Consider the following 19,432-nt stretch of genomic DNA (forward strand, 5'->3'; position numbering starts at 1 on the left):
ATGGTGCAGAATCCCCTTACTCGATGAAGGTGATGAAGCAACTCCTTGACCGAGCTATTCTTCTAGCTTTCTTACTGGGCAGCTGGGCTGGGGCAATCTCTTGGCTCATGGGAAGTCTTGCTACACTGAGCTTCCTCACAAAGGGCTTGGAGTAACTGAGCCCAGTGCAAGTCTTACTAGGTGACTTGGTCACTCATCCTGGCATAGCAATCCAGCTCAGCGAGAGGTAAGCATGTTCTTTCTTCTCTCTCAAGGTCACGAGAGCAAGGTAACTTTACAGGTTTTACGAGCTTTCTCAGATTTAAGCCCCATCTGAAGGGAGAATGGCTACCTTGCAAAAGGTTCACTTCTTTTCTGGTTTCTTCATTCCCTACACTGGTCTGGAGATTGCCTCTGTGACACACTGATAAACCAAACACTGATTGAGGGGTCCGGAACTCCTCTGATGGTCACATCCAACCAGAAGGTCTGCAACATTTGAATGTGTTTATGCTCCTTCAAATCTTTGGTAGCAAGATTTCATTGGCTTCAGAATGCCTAGTTTCCAGGCAGGCTGATTTTTCTTGATCAAGGCGATATGTATTAATCTTAGACTGGAGGCGGTATCCCACTTCCAAAGCCACAACATAAGAAATGGGTGGTGGATTAATTTCTGTCAGGCAGAGAAAGTCTACATAATGACAAAGACAATGGGCAGCTCCTCCACCATCCAATAAGGAGATGTTTTGGGGTTGGGAATAGAGAGGATGCACATGCATGCTAGGATGCTAAAGATAGACATAGCAAGCCTAATGTAAGGAGACAGCTATATTGTTCAGGGCCTGCATGCACACAAACTCTCCCCCACCAATGGGTCCAACAACCACCAGTTCACTTGAGAACCACACATTCCACATGAACACAGCAGGTGTTTTTTTTTTAACTATCCGAGACGTGAAAGCACAAGGTTGGCAGTATCCTGAGAGGACAAAAGGTGAAAAGGACTTTGCCTGGACCAGGAACTCACTATCACCACCATCACTGCCCTTATAATCAATAGCCAGTGTCAGTGAGAATGGAGGTACATTCTGTGTGCCCACATGACACCAAGCAATAATCAAAACGTATGGAGCACCCCTGATGGATTTGTTTGGTTGTCGAGGTTATTAGAAAACATTAAATGAAGGCAGTCCAGAAAACAACACATAGACGGTGTGAGACAGAGCCCTGCAGCAGAATCCAGTTATCCCCATGACCTTTGGAGAGCGTCTAGTGGGTTTCGAACCGAGGCTGTAGTCTCTTTGCTGGTCATCAGGAAATTGAGGCAGTTCGTGCTTTGAATGGCGACATCCTGATCCGTGCTACTTCTATGTGGTCCTTCCACAATTGAGAACTGGGGAAAAAGACCTTACACAGTGGCATTATTTTTAATTTCCAAATGCTGTAAACATTGTCTGATATTCAGAATTCCTATGAAGAATTATTGCCTGTTTCTACATCTCCAATAATAGTGTTTCCAGTTCCTGCATTGAGGATATTAGGTATTCTCGGTTTTCACACCTGCTATTAACATATTTTGGCAGTTCCTACATGTGCCTAAAACATATTTCATCATTTTCCCTAAGGTTAGTACGATATGCTAAATTTGCATGCACACTTTATCTGAGGTAGCTAAGTAGCCCGATATTGTCCTTTCCACATGTAAGTAAAACGTTGTTGTCAGTTTCCACAAGCACAGCTGGGCCTGCATTGCCAGTTCCAAAACGCCCATTGATCATCGGACTACTGGAAGAAGCCTCCTCCCAGCTACTAGTGAAAATGTATGACTCCGTTTGATGACTTATTTACCAACAAAAATTGTGTAAAAATCATCATCAATAGAAATTACGTCACACCATTGAACTATTTCCTGGATTTCAAGGGTGTAGCCCTTGGTCCCTCCTTGCTGGTACTTCCCTGAATGGTGTGGCATGTTAGTGCTGATCAGAATAAGAGTTGACAAGCTCCCTGAGTGATTTGGTTGCCATAATATTTGTGTACAGAAGTAAATGTGAGGCTAGAGGTCTTCGCAGTTTGCTGTTCCTACCATAAGTGCCCATGTCTCTACTTGGTTCGTTAAATAAAAACATACATATTTGGTCATATACCATATTCTCATCATTATTGTCCCCATCACAATATCTCTACTACTACAGGTGCCCTGCACAGGGTTACTATCAGAGAACCTATCTAAACCAGTTTATAAAGTAGGACAAAACGACCAAGCTGGTAGCTGTGCCTCATATAATAGGTGTCAGTCACAGTTAGGCCTAGGAGCGCCAGACACTCTGGAATTAGGTACCACTCTCATGTCTATGAAATCTGTGCCTTCCCGGGCAGATCCCTAGGATTGTCGCATCTATCTGAGTTATCTCCCATGGGGCTCCCTCACTGTTCCTGGGATGAGAAGAGCAGACTTGTGGGCAGAGAGAGGTTGAAGTGAGCCAGTGTCACGGCCTAATCATCCTGTGTGTGGCCGTAGTCACAAAGTGGTTGAGCAGTGCATGGATTGGTTGTATTTGACTTTACATAGTCTTTCCTTTTCATCTTGTAGCACTTTCTTGTCTATTTTTGTTCTTATGATGGAATCCTATTATTAACATACCCCTTTCTTGTAGGAATGTAGAGCGGTGATAGCATTCTGTTATCAGCATCCGAATGGTAAACTTTTTGGCATTTTCTGTGCTGTACTTGTACATGAATGATGCATTAAACACAGCTTTTACAACACATGGGTCTTGCCATCTCTAAATTTGATGACGAACGGGTCAGCCGCTTCCGTTCCAGAACACCCTGTAAGAGAAGACCGGCACAGGTGTATGTATTGCTTCATCCAGGTGCTGAATTCCATACATCGAATGGGCGCATGGTGCAAAGCCGAAGCATCTTCATACAGCATGATCTGCAGTGTACCTTCTGGTGCCACAGGAAAGACACAGTACAGGGGAGAAGTGAAGTCCCCGTCCAGATACCTATTGCACCTAAAGAGACTAGCTGGGGGCCATGTGGTCAGTCATTGACAGAAACAGTTAGCACTTGAGCGGTGAACGAACTTAGACATTGCTCTTAGTCCGGCAATGCGCTGGCCAGCTTTTAGCTGTGAGGGGCAGATGCTACTCAACGTTCTGCACCTGCTTTCGTTGTCTAATATACTAGTTCAGTCTTTTGTGCGCAGCATCAGAACTGAGTGTGACATTGACGTTTCCACTTCGCACAACTTGGTAAAACTGTCATAATCCATGTCATTCAGCGATGTGCATAAATTCTAAGGAGAGAAAAACTCAGGATGTTTTCAGATCCACTTTATGAAGTGTGTCCACGTGTGATATGCACACAATTAGCTGAATATCACTTATATGTATATCGATCTCCCTGTGATGTACAGGCAGTAAAAGAACCCTTTAATTATATTTTGCTTGGAGGGATTGTGAGAGTACAAGAGTATTATATATTATATTAGTACCTGTTACAATATTATCTGGGGTCCCTTGTATCACTTACCTTGTAACACGCAATCCAATCCACAACCAAAGTTTCAACAAATCAAAGGAGATCCAGTGAGGCTGTGGAAAATATTGAAAGGGGAATTTGGGACATCTGTAGGCCATTGAAGGTGATAAAATTGAACATTTTGCCCTCTGTGAGGAAGCTAAATGAGGGGTAAGCAGTTGAAAAACTATGCTTGTGAGCCTAGCAAAAAGAAGAGAAGCCACATACTTAAAAGTTATGAGTTATGTTTGATATTCGAAGGAGAGCAAGGCATTGTTTTGGTCATGACTGCAGATAAAAGGGTGGTGCAGATAAAAGGGTGGTTATGAAGAAAAGAAGCCCAGGTATGTGCCAAGTAAAGAATCTTACAAGGAAACAATTATTGGTGACCGATTCTGGATCCCCATGGACTACAATAATTAAAGAGAAATTTCTGGAGACGCCTGAATATTTAAAAAAACTGGATGAATTTGGGAATATCAGACATGAAACCAGAAACATTCGAGGGACATAGTATAGAAATAACTAGGAATATGCAGAGTAATGAAAATGTCACTTACCCAGTGTACGTCTGTTCGTGGCATCAGTCGCTGAGATTCACATGTTCTGCAATAGCTCGCCATCTGGTGTTGGGTCGGAGTGTTACAAGTTGTTTTTCTTCGAAGAAGTGTTTTCGAGTCACGGGACCGAGTGACTCCTCCTTCTGTGCTCATTGCGCATGGGCGTCGACTCCATCTTCGATTGTTTTCCCCGCAGAGGGTGAGGTAGGAGTTGTACTATAGTAATAGTGCCCGCGCAATGAAATGTGTAAGTATGTACCTATTAAAGGTTTAAATAATATATATACAAATGTACAAAATTGAAGGTAACTTCTGAACTGCTACAGGCTTCCGGGGAGGTGGGTGGGCACATGTGAATCTCAGCGACTGATGCCACGAACAGATGTACACTGGGTAAGTGACATTTTCAGTTCGATGGCATCTGTCGCTGTAGATACACATGTTCTGCATAGACTAGTAAGCAGTTATTTCCCCATAAGCGGTGGTTTAGCCTGTAGGAGTAGAAGTTGTCTGAAATAGAGTTCTTAATACAGCTTGACCTACTGTAGCTTGTTGTGCGGATAGCACATCTATACAGTAGTGTTTGGTGAATGTGTGAGGCGTAGACCATGTGGCTGCCTTACATATTTCATGCATTGGGATGTTTCCTAAAAAGGCCATTGAAGCACCTTTTTTCCTTGTTGAATGTGCCCTGGGAGTAATGGGCAGTTGTCTTTTTGCTTTAAGGTAGCAGATTTGGATGCATTTAACTATCCATCTGGCTATACCTTGTTTTGATATTGGGTTACCTGCACGAGGTTTTTGGAATGCAATAAATAGCTGTTTAGTCTTTCTGATGTTCTTTGTTCTGTCAATGTAGTACATTAATGCTCTTTTGACATCTAATGTATGTAGTGCTCTTTCAGCCACAGAATCTGGCTGTGGAAAAAAAACTGGTAGTTCTACCGTTTGATTTAGATGGAACGGTGAAATAACTTTTGGTAAAAATTTTGGATTGGGTCGTAGGACGACCTTATTTTTATGTATTTGTATAAAAGGTTCTTGTGTTGTGAACGCTTGAATTTCACTTACTCTTCTTAGAGATGTAATGGCGATGAGAAAGGCAACTTTCCAGGTTAGGAATTGTATTCCGCAAGAGTGCATGGGTTCGAAAGGTGGGCCCATGAGTCTTGTTAGGACCACGTTTAGGTTCCATGAAGGAACAGGTGGTGTTCTTGGTGGTATAATTCTTTTAAGACCTTCTATGAATGCTTTGATGACTGGTATCCTATACAAGGAAGTTGAATAGGTAGTCTGCAGGTATGCAGATATTGCTGCAAGGTGTATTTTAATAGAAGAGAAGGCTAGCTTTGCTTTTTGTAAATGGAGCAAGTAATTTACTATATGTTTTGGAGTTGCGTCTAGTGGTTGTATCTGATTATGATGGCAGTAACAAACAAATCTTTTCCACTTACTTGCGTAGCAGTGTCTAGTGGATGGCCTTCTGGCCTGCTTTATGACTTCCATACACTCTTGGCTAAGTTGTAAGTGTCCGAATTCTAGGATTTCAGGAGCCAGATTGCTAGATTCAGCGATGCTGGATCTGGGTGTCTGATCTGTTGGTTGTGTTGCGTTAACAGATCTGGTTTGTTGGGCAGTTTGATGTGGGGTACTACAGAAAGATCTAGCAGTGTTGTGTACCAGGGTTGTCTTGCCCACGTTGGTGCTATTAAAATGAGTTTGAGTTTGTTTTGACTCAATTTGTTTACTAGATAAGGAAGGAGAGGGAGAGGAGGAAAAGCGTAAGCAAATATTCCTGACCAGTTCATCCATAGGGCATTGCCTTGGGATTGCTTGTGTGGGTATCTGGACGCGAAGTTTTGGCATTTTGCGTTCTCTTTTGTTGCAAATAAGTCTATTTGAGGTGTTCCCCAGAGTGTGAAGTAGGTGTTCAGAATTTGTGGGTGGATTTCCCATTCGTGGACTTGCTGGTGATCTCGAGAGAGATTGTCTGCCAGTTGATTCTGTATCCCTGGAATAAACTGTGCTATTAGGCGAATTTGATGGTGGATTGCCCACTTCCATATGTTTTGAGCTAATAAGCTTAACTGCGTTGAATGTGTTCCTCCTTGTTTGTTTAGATAATACATCGTTGTCATGTTGTCTGTTTTGACAAGGATGTATTTGTGGGTTATGATTGGTTGGAAAGCTTTTAGTGCTTGAAAAATTGCTAATAATTCTAGATGATTTATATGCAGTTTTGTTTGATGTATGTTCCATTGTCCTCTTATGTTGTGTTGATTGAGATGTGCTCCCCACCCTGTCATGGAAGCATCTGTTGTTATTACGTACTGTGGCACTGGGTCTTGGAAAGGCCGCCCTTTGTTTAAATTTATACTGTTCCACCATAGAAGCGAGAGGTAAGTTTGGCGGTCTATTAACACCAGATCTAGAAGGTGACCCTGTGCTTGAGACCACTGTGAGGCTAGGCATTGTTGTAAGGGCCTCATGTGCAGTCTTGCGTTTGGGACAATGGCTATGCATGAGGACATCATGCCTAGGAGCTGTAGTATTGTTCTTGCTTGTATTGTTTGATTTGGAGACATGTGTTGAATGACTCTGTTGAAATTGTGAATTCTTTGTGGAGTTGGCGTTGCTACTCCTTTTGTCGTGTCTATTATGGCTCCTAGATATTGCTGTACTTTGCTTGGCTGAATGTTGGATTTTGCAAAGTTGACGGTGAACCCTAGTTTGTAGAGGGTTTGTATGACTTGATTTGTGTGGTTTGAGCATTGTGTGAGCGAACTGGTTTTGATTAGCCAGTCGTCTAGATACGGGAAGACATGTATTTGCTGCCTTCTGATGTGTGCAGCGACTACTGCTAGGCATTTTGTGAATACTCTTGGAGCGGTTGTTAAACCAAAAGGCAATACTTTGAATTGGTAATGTATTCCTTTGAATACAAACCTTAGATATTTTCTGTGTGATTGATGTATTGGTATATGGAAATATGCGTCTTTGAGGTCTAGGGTTGTCATGTAGTTGTGTTTTTTGAGCAATGGTAACACTTCTTGTAGTGTGACCATGTGAAAGTGGTCTGATTTGATGAATGTGTTTACTACTCTGAGGTCTAGAATTGGTCTCAGTGTTTTGTCCTTCTTTGGTATCAAGAAGTACAGAGAATAAACTCCTGTGTTTATTTGTGTGCTTGGTACTAATTCTATTGCATTTTTTTGCAGTAGTGCTTGAACTTCTATCTCTAGAAGCTGTGAATGGTGTTTTGATACATTTTGTGATTTTGGTGGTATGTCTGGAGGGAATTGCAGGAATTCTATGCAATAACCATGTTGGATAATTGCTAGGACCCATGTGTCTGTAGTTATTTCCTCCCATGCTTCGTAATATTGACCTATCCTTCCCCCCACTGGTGTTGTGTGGGGGGGGTGAGTGACGTGTGAGTCACTGCTTGTTGGTAGTGGTTTTGGGGCTTTGAAATCTTCCTCTATTCCTAGGGAATTGCCCTCCTCTATACTGGCCCCGAAAGCCTCCCCTGTACTGTCCCTGGTAGGTGGACGGTGCGGACTGTGAGGTACTAGCTTGTGTGGCCTGACCCCGAAACCCTCCTCTAAAAGGTGTTTTGCGGAAGGTGGTATAAGATCCTCTGCTCTGCGGGGAGTAGAGTGCGCCCATGGCCTTGGCAGTGTCAGTGTCCTTTTTGAGCTTTTCTATGGCTGTGTCGACCTCCGGACCGAACAGAAGTTTTTCGTTTACTGGCATGTTAAGTACTGCCTGCTGAATTTCTGGCTTGAATCCAGACGTTCTGAGCCATGCGTGCCTACGGATGGTAACCGACGTATTAATGGTCCTTGCGGCTGTGTCTGCTGCATCCATAGAGGAGCGTATTTGATTGTTGGAAATGTTTTGACCCTCCTCAACAACCTGTTTTGCTCTTTTTTGTAGATCTTTTGGGAGATGTTCAATGAGCTGCTGCATCTCATCCCAGTGGGCTCTGTCGTATCGCGCTAGCAGCGCTTGTGAGTTTGCGATGCACCACTGGTTTGCTGCTTGGACAGCGACCCTCTTCCCGGCTGCATCGAACTTTCTGCTTTCTTTATCTGGGGGAGGTGCATCCCCAGAAGTGTGTGAATTTGCCCGTTTTCTGGCAGCCCCTACCACCACAGAGTCTGGTGGCAGCTGAGAGGTGATGAATACAGGGTCCGTAGGAGGCGCCTTATACTTCTTGTCCACTCTAGGCGTTACTGCCCTACTTTTAACTGGTTCCTTGAAGATCTCCTTTGCATGGCGTAGCATGCCTGGGAGCATAGGCAGGCTTTGGTAGGAGCTGTGGGTGGAGGAGAGGGTGTTAAATAAAAAGTCATCCTCTACTTGTTCAGAGTGTAGTTCCACATTATGGAACTGTGCTGCTCTAGCCACCACTTGTGAATAGGCTGTGCTGTCCTCAGGTGGTGATGGCCTAGTTGGGTATGTGTCTGGGCTGTTATCAGACACTGGTGCATCGTACAAGTCCCACGCGTCTTGATCTTGGTCATCGTGGCTCATGGCGGTGTGAGCTGGCGAATGTGACGGGGTGTAAGTTGGCGAAGCCGGAGTTACAGGTGGAGGCGAGGGAGGAGGTGTTACCTTCTTTGCTGTTTGTTGCTGAGGAGCCTCTAGTGCTATAAACTGAAGTGTTCTCTTTCTTTTGACAGGTGGAAGGGTACTGATCTTCCCTGTCCCCTGCTGAATAAAGATACGCTTTTGCGTGTGATCCACTTCAGTGGATTGCAGTTCTTGTTCGAATCTGTGTTTTTTCATTTGTGAAGACATAGAATGTTCTTCAGTATAGGAGCCTGAAACTGGGTCTGTTGGTGCTTTTTTCGGCTCCGAAAACCCTGTTGTTTGTCTTTTCGGCTCCGAGGTAACCTTCCTCTTCTTTTGTGCCGAAAAATCTTGGCCTCTATGGTCTTCGGCGCCACTGTCTCGGCGTCGATCCGTGTCGACACCGAACTCTCGGTGTCGATGCCTCTCTTTAGCACTCTCTCGGTCCCGAGGAGGCTGCGTGCCGGTGTCTCGACCGGAGTCGGACGATCTCGACACTAAATGGGCCTTTTTCGGTGCCGATTGTTGGTCACCGGGAATTTGGGTTGAGCCATGGCCGGTTGGCAGTGGCGTCCCCTGGGCCTTTTTGCCTTTTTTAAGTTCTGATCTCGACGTCTTACTCACAGTTTTTGTATTGTCGAGTTCGTCGGAGTCTGAATCCTGGATGGAAAAGGATTCTTCCTGTTCCTCTTCTGTCTCGAACTGTCGATGCTCCTTTGGCGTGGACGCCATCTGCAGTCTTCTCGCTCGACGGTCGCGCAGAGTTTTTCGGGACCGGAACGCCCGACAGGCCTCACAGGATTCTTCGCTGTGCTCGGGTGACAGGCACAGGTTACAGACCGAGTGTTGGTCCGTGTAAGGATATTTGTTGTGGCATTCAGGGCAGAATCGAAACGGGGTCCGTTCCATCGGCGTTGTTCTCCACGCGGTCGGGCCGACTAGGCCCCGACGGTGTGCCGAAATCTACCCCGAAGGGCACCGAAGCGCTTCGATGTTTAATGCGTCGTCGTGTGTGTTTATCTCGAACCGGATCGCAACGATACCGTCGAAAATCTTCCGTTTTCAGCTATCTTTCCGTTCCGAAACTCGGAGCGACAGGAACACGTCCGAACCCGATGGCGGAAAGAAAACAATCGAAGATGGAGTCGACGCCCATGCGCAATGAGCACAGAAGGAGGAGTCACTCGGTCCCGTGACTCGAAAACACTTCTTCGAAGAAAAACAACTTGTAACACTCCGACCCAACACCAGATGGCGAGCTATTGCAGAACATGTGTATCTACAGCGACAGATGCCATCGAACTTATAGTTTTTATGGACCGGTATACTAACATCAGAATGTTGCTGAAAAAAGGGTTGATGTTTTAGGATGAATGATCAATGGCGGTTGGAAATAGTACTGTATCCACATACATACACATACGTTATGAAAGCTAAATACTTTGTTCACACAAGATTTACCATAAGCGTGAATTGACACCGGTAAGCCTGAAGTCGAAAGGTGAGCACATGAATTTCAAAGCAGAGTTCAGAATGATTCTAGATAAACTGACTAAGGAGGATAACATTAAATAAATACAAGTATCTGGGTTGGTGGCACGCATTGTCTTGGTAGAGAAAGCTGCCAATAGTTTGAAGCTGAGTGTGGATCTAAGAGCACTTAATATCCACATTATTTTTGGTTGCCATCCATTGACTAATATTACCAAACGGATCACAACTATAGAACAGTGATACGGAAATGCGTCCCTCCTGACCTTTACATGTAGCCCCCTGGTCAACAGCAGCACTACACTGGTATTTATTCGACTCATCACTAGCATACAAAGTTGTTACATAAACAGGCAATCATTTATTTAAAGGTTAATGAAGTTAAAGAAAGGAACATCTTCATTTCAAAGACATCTTGTAGCAAAAGTCTCCTCAAAATTCAAAATGTTTCTTAACAAGAAGAACCGTTTCATCTTAGAAAATCAGATTACAGATGTACATATAGAAGTATTTTTTTTTAAAGTGATAATTTCAGAAATGAATTTAGGAGCATTCAAGCCTCAAGGTCCGTTCCAGTTTAAGAGGCTTAGCATCAGTGGTATCAGATCTTCAAAGAACAACGTGCAGCATTTTCAAGGATATAGCACAAGTGTTTCCTAGATGATATCCTGATATTCTTCAGAAATCAGAAAGACAACAAATTAGAGAAGTGTATGAAATATTGCAGAAGAAGGAGCTGAGAAAAAGGAAATTCAAGTTATTTCAAAAGAAAGTAACCTGTAAGAGAAATACTTGTGTTTACCACAGTATAATTGGGATCAACCCTGGTAAATCACCTTAGTCCCAAAAGGAAATTTGTCTGTCTCCAAGAAAAGGAGAACTAACAGGTGTCCCTTCTCTCTTCTCCTCCTAAAGTGAGTTATGATCTGTCAGTGAGTGTTAGATGCCAGACAATCCTGTCGGAGAATGTCTTATTGGTAGGTGATGATAAAGTAGACTCCGCTAATACCCCCACCTATGTCAATACACACACACACACACACACACATACCAATTCTATATTTATTTTGTAGTAGTTGTATAAATATCGAATGCATCTGAATGATCATGAATATTCTAAAAAAAAACCTAACAAATAATATGCAAATTGCGGTGAAAGTCCAAAAGGCCCTCATCACATATCCCTAATCTGTTAGCATATTTGCAGTGTGTCTAAATAGATTAGCTATCCAATCAAAATCTGCTTACCTTATGCTGTCATCAGGTTACAAGTCGAAATTCCGCCAGTTGTGCATTTCACTTCAGCAACCAGTCCATGTGTCTACACACCCCTGCACCAGTACCATCTATGCTTTTATTCATAGTGGTGTCTTATGGCGCGAGGACGGGTCACTCGGGCTCAGCTCCTGCTTTACCACAATAATGTGAAGCAATGCCCTTTTTGCTGAGTCATACATAAGCTATGGAAGATAATGCTGCTTTATTCTCCTACCTTCAAGATGGCTTTCTGCATTATAACTTGTACATTAGAGACATGGAAAGATTCCTTTTCTGCCTTGTTTGTTTGAATGATGTCAGAAAAACATAGTTTCCTTGCCCTTTGGATTCCCAGCCCCAAAGTTTGCACTGATGATAACATATATTTGAACTAACTCACAATCTGGTTGAATCAGCCAGGTCAGTTACAAACCAGCCAATGGTCCAGAGCCTGACATTGATTTAAAGGCCACTCTTTCCATGCATACATATTGGATAACAGGAATCTCTGGATTTGGAAACATCTCACCAATACACTTCAGTGCCCTCACCTACTGTAGACAGTCTTCAGTCTCACGTGTAGTCACAGCAGCCAGGAGAAGGCAAATAGATGTCTATATTTGCTGAGGGAGGGGAGGCATGTCCCTCAAGAATGTTTATGCTTTTTTTAAGCAAACAACAATGCTGTGTCATTAAATGCAATTGCAATACAGCAGGTCCAATACGAAAGGAAGAACAAGCATTTGCAACACAATAGATCTTGCATTTGCGAGAGTTAGAGCTATTGGCATTGTAAATGACAATGTGTTTTATCTATGTGTTTAGGTTTAGAATGTCTACCGAGCTAGAGCATACCAGCATCTGCAATGAAGGTGCACGTTCCTAAAGAAAGTAATGTGCACATTTCATCAAATATGTGAAACGGGCTATTGTTCGTATGGCACAGCTCTGCATTCGCAGGATCCCTCATCCTTGCGTCTCACATGTACCACCAACGTGCCTCGTGCATAGCACACTTCAGGTACTTCCTGAGACTTTGTCCTTATCAATACAGCACAATACTTGTGCCTGGAACCATTTTGCGTTATTCTCATTTCAAATCAAATCATTAACATTTATAAAGCGCGCTACTCACCCGTGCGGGTCTCAAGGCGCTAGGGGAAAGAGGGGGTTACTGCTGCTCGAAAAGCCAGGTCTTTAGGAGTCTCCGGAAAGCGGAGTGGTCCTGGGTGGTCCTGAGGCTGGTGGGGAGGGAGTTCCAGGTCCTGGCCGCCAGGAAGGAGAAAGATCTCCCACCTGCCGTGGAGTGGCGGATGCGAGGGACGGAAGCGAGTGCGAGGCCAGAGGAACGGAGGAGGCGGGTGGGGACGTAGTAGCTGAGGCGTCGGTTGAGGTATTCCGGTCCCTTGTCGTGGAGGGCTTTGTGTGCGTGGGTGAGAAGTCGAAAGGTGATCCTTTTGCTGACTGGGAGCCAATGCAGGTGTCTCAGGTGTGCGGAGATGTGGCTGTTTCGGGGTACGTCGAGGATGAGGCGGGCCGAGGCGTTTTGAATGCGTTGCAGGCGATTTTGGAGTTTGGCTGTGGTCCCAGCGTAGAGGGTGTTGCCGTAGTCCAGGCGGCTCGTGACGAGGGCGTGGGTCACGGTTTTTCTAGTGTCGGCGGGGATCCAGCGGAAGATCTTGCGGAGCATGCGGAGGGTGAGGAAGCAGGCGGAGGACACGGCGTTGACTTGCTTGGTCATGGTGAGAAGAGGGTCCAAGATGAAGCCGAGGTTGCGGGCGTGGTCTGCGGGGGCCGGTGCGGTGCCGAGGGCCGTGGGCCACCAGGAGTCATCCCAGGCGGACGGGGTGTTGCCGAGGATGAGGACTTCCTTTTTTTCCGAGTTCAGCTTTAGGCGGCTGAGCCTCATCCAATCTGCGACGTCCTTCATACCCTCTTGTAGGTTGGTCTTGGCGCTGGCGGGGTCCTTAGTGAGGGAGAGTATAAGTTGGGTGTCGTCGGCGTAGGAGGTGATGATGATGTCGTGCTTGCATACGATGTTGGCGAGGGGGCTCATGTAGACATTGAAGAGTGTTGGGCTGAGTGATGAGCCTTGGGGTACGCCGCAGATGATCTCAGTGGGTACTGAGCGAAACGGAGGGAGGTAAACTCTTTGGGAACGGTTTGAGAGGAAGGAGGCGATCCAGTCCAGGGCCCGGCCTTGGATCCCGGTGGAGCGGAGGCAGGTGATTAGGGTGCGGTGACAGACGGTGTCGAAGGCAGCCGAAAGGTCGAGGAGAATGAGGGCGACTGTTTCACCGTTGTCCATCAGGGTTCTGATGTCGTCTGTGACTGAGATGAGGGCGGTTTCCGTGCTGTGGTTGGTTCGGAATCCGGTTTGTGAAGGGTCGAGCAGGTTGTTGTTTTCCAGAAAGGTGGTCAGCTGTTTGTTGACGGTCTTCTCTATTACCTTGGCTGGGAAAGGCAGGAGAGAGATGGGGCGGAGGTTTTTCAGGTCGCTCGGGTCAGCCGTAGGTTTCTTTAGTAGGGCGTTGACTTCGGCGTGTTTCCAGCATTCGGGGAAGGTAGCAGAAGAAAAAGAAGAGTTGATGACGGCCTGGAGGTACGGGGCGATGATGTAGTCGGCTTTGTTAAAGATGAAGTGAGGGCAGGGGTCCGAAGGGGCGCCGGAGTGGATAGAGTTCATGGTGGATTTGGTTTCTTCAGTGTTGATGTGGGTCCAGTTTTTGAGGGTGATGGTCGGGGGTGCGGGTTCGGTGGTGTTTGGTTGGGTCTGGTGTCCGAAGCTGTCGTGGAGGTCGCTGATCTTGCGGTGGAAGAAGGTGGCGAGGGATTCGCACAAATCCTGTGAGGGCGTGACGGCATTGGCGTTGGGGTTGGAGAACTCCTTGACGATGCTGAAGAGTTCTCTGCTGTTGTGGCTGTTTTTGTCCAGTCTGTCGGTGAAAAAGTTCCTTTTAGCAGCGCGGATCAGGTGGTGGTGTTCGCGGGTAGCGTTCTTGAGGGCGGTCATGTTGTCAGCGGTGTGGTCCTTGCGCCAGGCCTTCTCGAGAGCGCGACAAGTTTTCTTTGATTCTTTGAGGGTGTCAGAGAACCAGAGAGGTTTTTTGGTGTTGGTGTGTCGATGCGTGCGTTTGAGGGGAGCAAGGTTGTCTGCGCTGTTGGAGATCCAGTTTGTGAGGCTGAGGGCTGCGTCGTTGGGGTCGGTGGTGAGGGTGGGTTGGTTGGCGGCGAGTGCGTAGAAGAGTTGCTCTTCGGGTATCTTGTTCCACTGTCGACGAGGGATGGGTTGAGTGCGGAGGTGGCGGGTCTCGCATCGGAATGTGAAGTGGACACAGCTGTGATCGGTCCAGTGTAGAGCGGAGGTGTGGCTGAAGAAGATGTGTTTGCTGGCGGAGAAGATAGGGTCGAGCGTGTGTCCGGCGATGTGGGTGGCGGTGTTCACCAGTTGTTTGAGGCCGAGGTTGGCGAGGTTGTCGAGCAGGGTGGTGGTGTTGGGGTCGTTGTTTTGTTCCAGATGAAAGTTGAGGTCGCCTAGGAGGATGTAGTCCGGTGAGGCGAGGGCGTGCGGGGAGATGAAGTCGGCGATGGCATCGCTGAATGGGGCACGCGGTCTGGGAGGACGGTAGACGAGGGATCCTCTGAGGGTGGTCCTCGGGTCGGTGCGAATCTGAAAATGCAGGTGTTCAGCGGCGAGAGGGGTGTCTTCGGTGGAGGTGGTGACGCTGATGGAGTCTTTGAAGACGATGGCGATACCTCCTCCTACTTGGTTGGTGCGGTCTTTTCTGGAGATCTTGTAGCCTTCGGGGATGGCGGTGGCGATGTCTGGAGCAGAGGAGGTGTTCATCCAGGTCTCCGTGATGAAGGCGACGTCCGGGGCTGTGGAGTCCAGGAGGTCCCAGAGTTCAACGGCGTGCTTGTGGACGGAACGAGCGTTGACCAGGATGCACTTGAGGTGGTTGATGGCGCATGGGCTTGTGTTCGTGGTAGTTGCGTGGTGGAAGATGCGTTTGCAGGAGTTGCAGGCGAAGTGTCCATGGGTGCGTTTGGGGTGAGCTTGGAAGCAGGTGTTGGAGCGGCCGCCATATGAGGTAGGAGGGGGGGGAGGGGTCAGCTGGGGGCGAATGGGAGCTGGGGGGTGGAGGCGTGCAGGAGGTCGCGGTGGGAAAGCGCGAGGGAGGGGGGGACAGGTAGAGTGAGAAGAGCTGTGGGAGGGGGGTTTAAGGGTAGAGGGGGGTGAGTGTTAGGAGGTTTAGGAGATTAGGGAGAAAGATAGGAGTAGGGTTGTAGAGGTGGGTGAGGGTGAGAGGTAGAGTGAGAGGATAGGAAGATAGGTAATAGAGGGGGTGGAGGGAAGGGGGGAGAGATAGAGAAATAGATAGAGAAAATAGATAGATAGAGAAATCGATAGATAGAGAAATAGATAGATAGAGAGATAGGTAGATAGGAGGAGGTGGAGAGTGAGGGAGTTAGATAGTGGGATAGAGAGATAGAGAGATAGGTAGATAGGAGGAGTGAGGGAGGTAGATAGCGAACTGGTTAGATAGGGGTGATAGAGAGGGGGGAGGCGAGTGAGGGAGGGGGATGAGGCAGGAGCAGGAGGGCAGGCGCGGGGAGAAGAAGACGGAGGAGGCAGAAGAGCCGAAGGCAGAAGATAGAAGATAGAAGACAGAAGAGCAGAAGACCGGAAGAACAGAAGACCGGAAGAACAGAAGAAAGGAAGACCGGAAGAACAGGAGACCAGAAGAATGGAAGAACACAGAAGAACACAGAAGAAGATGAGGAAGAAGAGAAGAAGAGAGAAGATGGGGAAAAGAAGAGTACAGAAGAAGATTACAGACGAGGAGTGAGGAGGAAGAACAGAGAAGAAGAAAAGAAGAAAAGAAGCAGGAGAGAGGGTGAGTAGCGCGGGGCAGAGCGAGGGGCTGGGAGGTGGGGGTACTTACTGTGAGGTGGGTCTCAGGAACTCAGGAACCTGGAGGAGCTGGAGGAGCTGCAGCGGCAGGGGGAGCGAACTACCCTTTCTTCTGAAAGATTAAAGGGGGAGTCTGCAGCAGGCGCTCACATTCTGTGAATGGTGAGTAAATACACAAAGCTATGTGAAAGTGCATTCAGAATTTGTAACCATACAGTCTATTTCCATTTGCCAACACTAAGTTCATGACGGATAAAAGGCAGAGCCGACACAGTTCGCACACAGATCTCTGCTCTGGGCCCATAAACCTCCCTAGTTATTCTGTCGTCTATCTCAAATTTATATTTTGAACCAGCGATGTTCTAGGACACAACACAGTGACTGTCCAAAATGCAGAACATGTAAGACTAAGCATCAGTGCAGGTACAAATTAACACCTACACAGCAATTTCTTTCGGGGTCTGAGTAAGAATGAGTTTTAAAAGTTGTGGTGACGTTTTACAAGGCAGTAATGTTTTGACATCAGCCATAAGTTGGCACAACATAAGTTTGGTCTTACAGTGCATAGCGGCGAGGCAGCATTGACTGAAAACACAAGCATCACGAGCAAAACAGTGTTTTTTTTTAAAAATGCTAAATCACAGTGCGAACATACCAATAACAAATAGAATGAAGGGCGGGAGGTGGTGGTGTGAGCAGCCGCCATACTTAAGGATAAAGCAGGGCATGCCACCCTACAACAATTAAAAAAAAGAGCTTGCACCAGATGAAGAATACAAGCGGAAGGAAACTGTAGTTGAGTGGTGCTCCTCTGCGGAAAAATGCACCAGATGAAGAATACAAGCGGAAGGAAACTGTAGTTGAGTGGTGCTCCTCTGCGGAAAAATGTTAGTGATGTATCACTGTGTGAACATCTTAGGAGGCAGCAAAGAAGAGCGACACTGGACCAGTGGTAAGCAGCAGGCGGGAGCAACGTCCTTTGTTCAATACAATAGGTCTTCCAGACAGTGCATGTGCGCTGCCTAGGCTTGACCTAAAAAGATGAAGGACCAGAAGGTCCAATCCCCCTGCTAAGTTTAAAGTTGTTTATATCTGGTTCTGCTGATTGATTCATTTTGCCACCTGCACTGCAGCTTCTAATTAAACAGTGATACAGTTAGAGGTGACGAATTGCCCGTGGGGAGTGTGGGGATGGGATTGAAGATACTGGGGGGCACCTCCAGAAAAAAATGGCAATCAACATAAGCAAAAAACGTTGCCGAGTGTGTCAGTGTTTGCATCACAGTGAAATTTCTGCAAATCATTTATCAATGCAAAGCCTTTAGTATTAGGACACACTCAGCAGGGAAATGCATTAAGCGGTGGGCTTGCCTTGCATTGCAGACAGTGGTTCCAGCACACATAAAAGCAAAATGTAACATGTTTTTTTAAGGGCTGCTAAAAATGCTCCCAGAATGCTCCCTGGTTATGTACAATTTCATACAACACAAGAAATCAAGATTGATGATTATTTGCTTTCAGAGTAAAATGTGCACAAAACAAGTTTGCAAGTTGGAAAAAATCCAAACCATTGTGCAATTTTAAATACCATTTCTCTGAACTGAAGCATCATTTAGAGACACATGGTTGACGCATGCCAGTGTTAAAAGTAATTAAAATAATAATGATGAGTTAGTGTGATGCAGTTATGGTTAATAGTAAGGGCAGCCTGGAAATAAATTAAGAGCCTAGTTCTTTTAAAAAGTCACGAAAGTGCACCCTCAGATACATATCCTTGCATTGGTGCAGTCGTACTACTTTCAAAAATTCACAGGCTCTTACAGAAGTAGTTGAATACAAACAAAGAAGGGCTAATATGTTGGGAGTGTTTAGAGAAAAGTTGGTCCTGTGTACGGTACTCCCATCATAATACCAAAAAACTAAAAGTACACAGTTCCAGCCAATAGACTAGTACAAATGTATACAGTAAGTAATAGCGTCTATGAGTCTGCTCTTTTTAGAACAAGAGCCCTCACTCACCAAATGGTGACATGCTTCATCATCGGGCTTTTGCTCCTCGTCAGGCCGGCACTGCAATGCCTGACGGGCCCCTCGTGGGGGCTCTTTGCCGGAGATCTTTTAAGTGTAAAGAATGCTGGTAGCTGAGTGCTAGTATGTGGGATTGGTATATGGGTATGTGAAAATAAAAATGGCTAGAGTTCTGGAAATATCGTATTTAATCAACCCAGACCCCTGTCATGATTAAAAACAGAGTGTGGGTAAGGATTAGAAGTAATGTCTAGTCCACCCTCAGAAACAAAAAAACTGTCAGTCCCTGAATTGGGGGAATGTGGAGAGTTAGAGTACAGAACTAACTATACTTCTATCATTGGGGTCAAAATGTTTCTCGCAAAAAATGTCTGTTAAGATCGGTGCGATTCGTCAGGACCAAAAAACGTACCTAATCCACATGTTATAACCCAATACGGGATTCCGACGTACCACAAAAACCCTTCCTTGTATTAAAGGATGGGCCCCATCGGGATAGCGATAAGCATCAGTGGTCCAGGCTTGTATAGTCAACCCGCTCGTGTGGCCACTGGGTGGATAACCTACCCCTGCTCTGCGTCCCAGAAAAAGAAGTAGGCCTGGAAACTGTACTTGTAGCAAATGTTAAAAAATTCAATTTTCTCAAGAGCGAGTATACTGTCATACATTTGCTCATGAAAAATTCTCCTGGCCGATTGCACATTCTCTTTCTCTCCACCGGAAAGTTTTTACTCCTGTTGTTGACACGACTCATTTTTCAACCTATTTCAATGTGGAAAAAGATCAGAAAGCAGTTGATTAATACCCATAAACATGCAATTTTGTGGGTGTACACTGACTTACAGATCGTTCCAACCAAGGAACTATTGATTTCCTGCCTAATTCCAGTCACTGTATGTAGATTTGCAGAAAGATGGCAAAATGAGATCCTTGCAACTAATATCTAAGATGAGGGATATGAAAAAAGAAATAATCTGAGCCATGACACAATCAGTGAGGCTGTTATCAGAGTTCTGATATAATAACAATGCTGCCCATATGTTTTTTGTTGCTTGAACAAGTAAATATTTCATTAAATTCCAAACCGCTGCAGGTT

The sequence above is a fragment of the Pleurodeles waltl genome, chromosome 7, assembly GCF_031143425.1.
Source record: "Pleurodeles waltl isolate 20211129_DDA chromosome 7, aPleWal1.hap1.20221129, whole genome shotgun sequence".
NCBI classification, from domain to species: Eukaryota; Metazoa; Chordata; class Amphibia; order Caudata; family Salamandridae; genus Pleurodeles; species Pleurodeles waltl.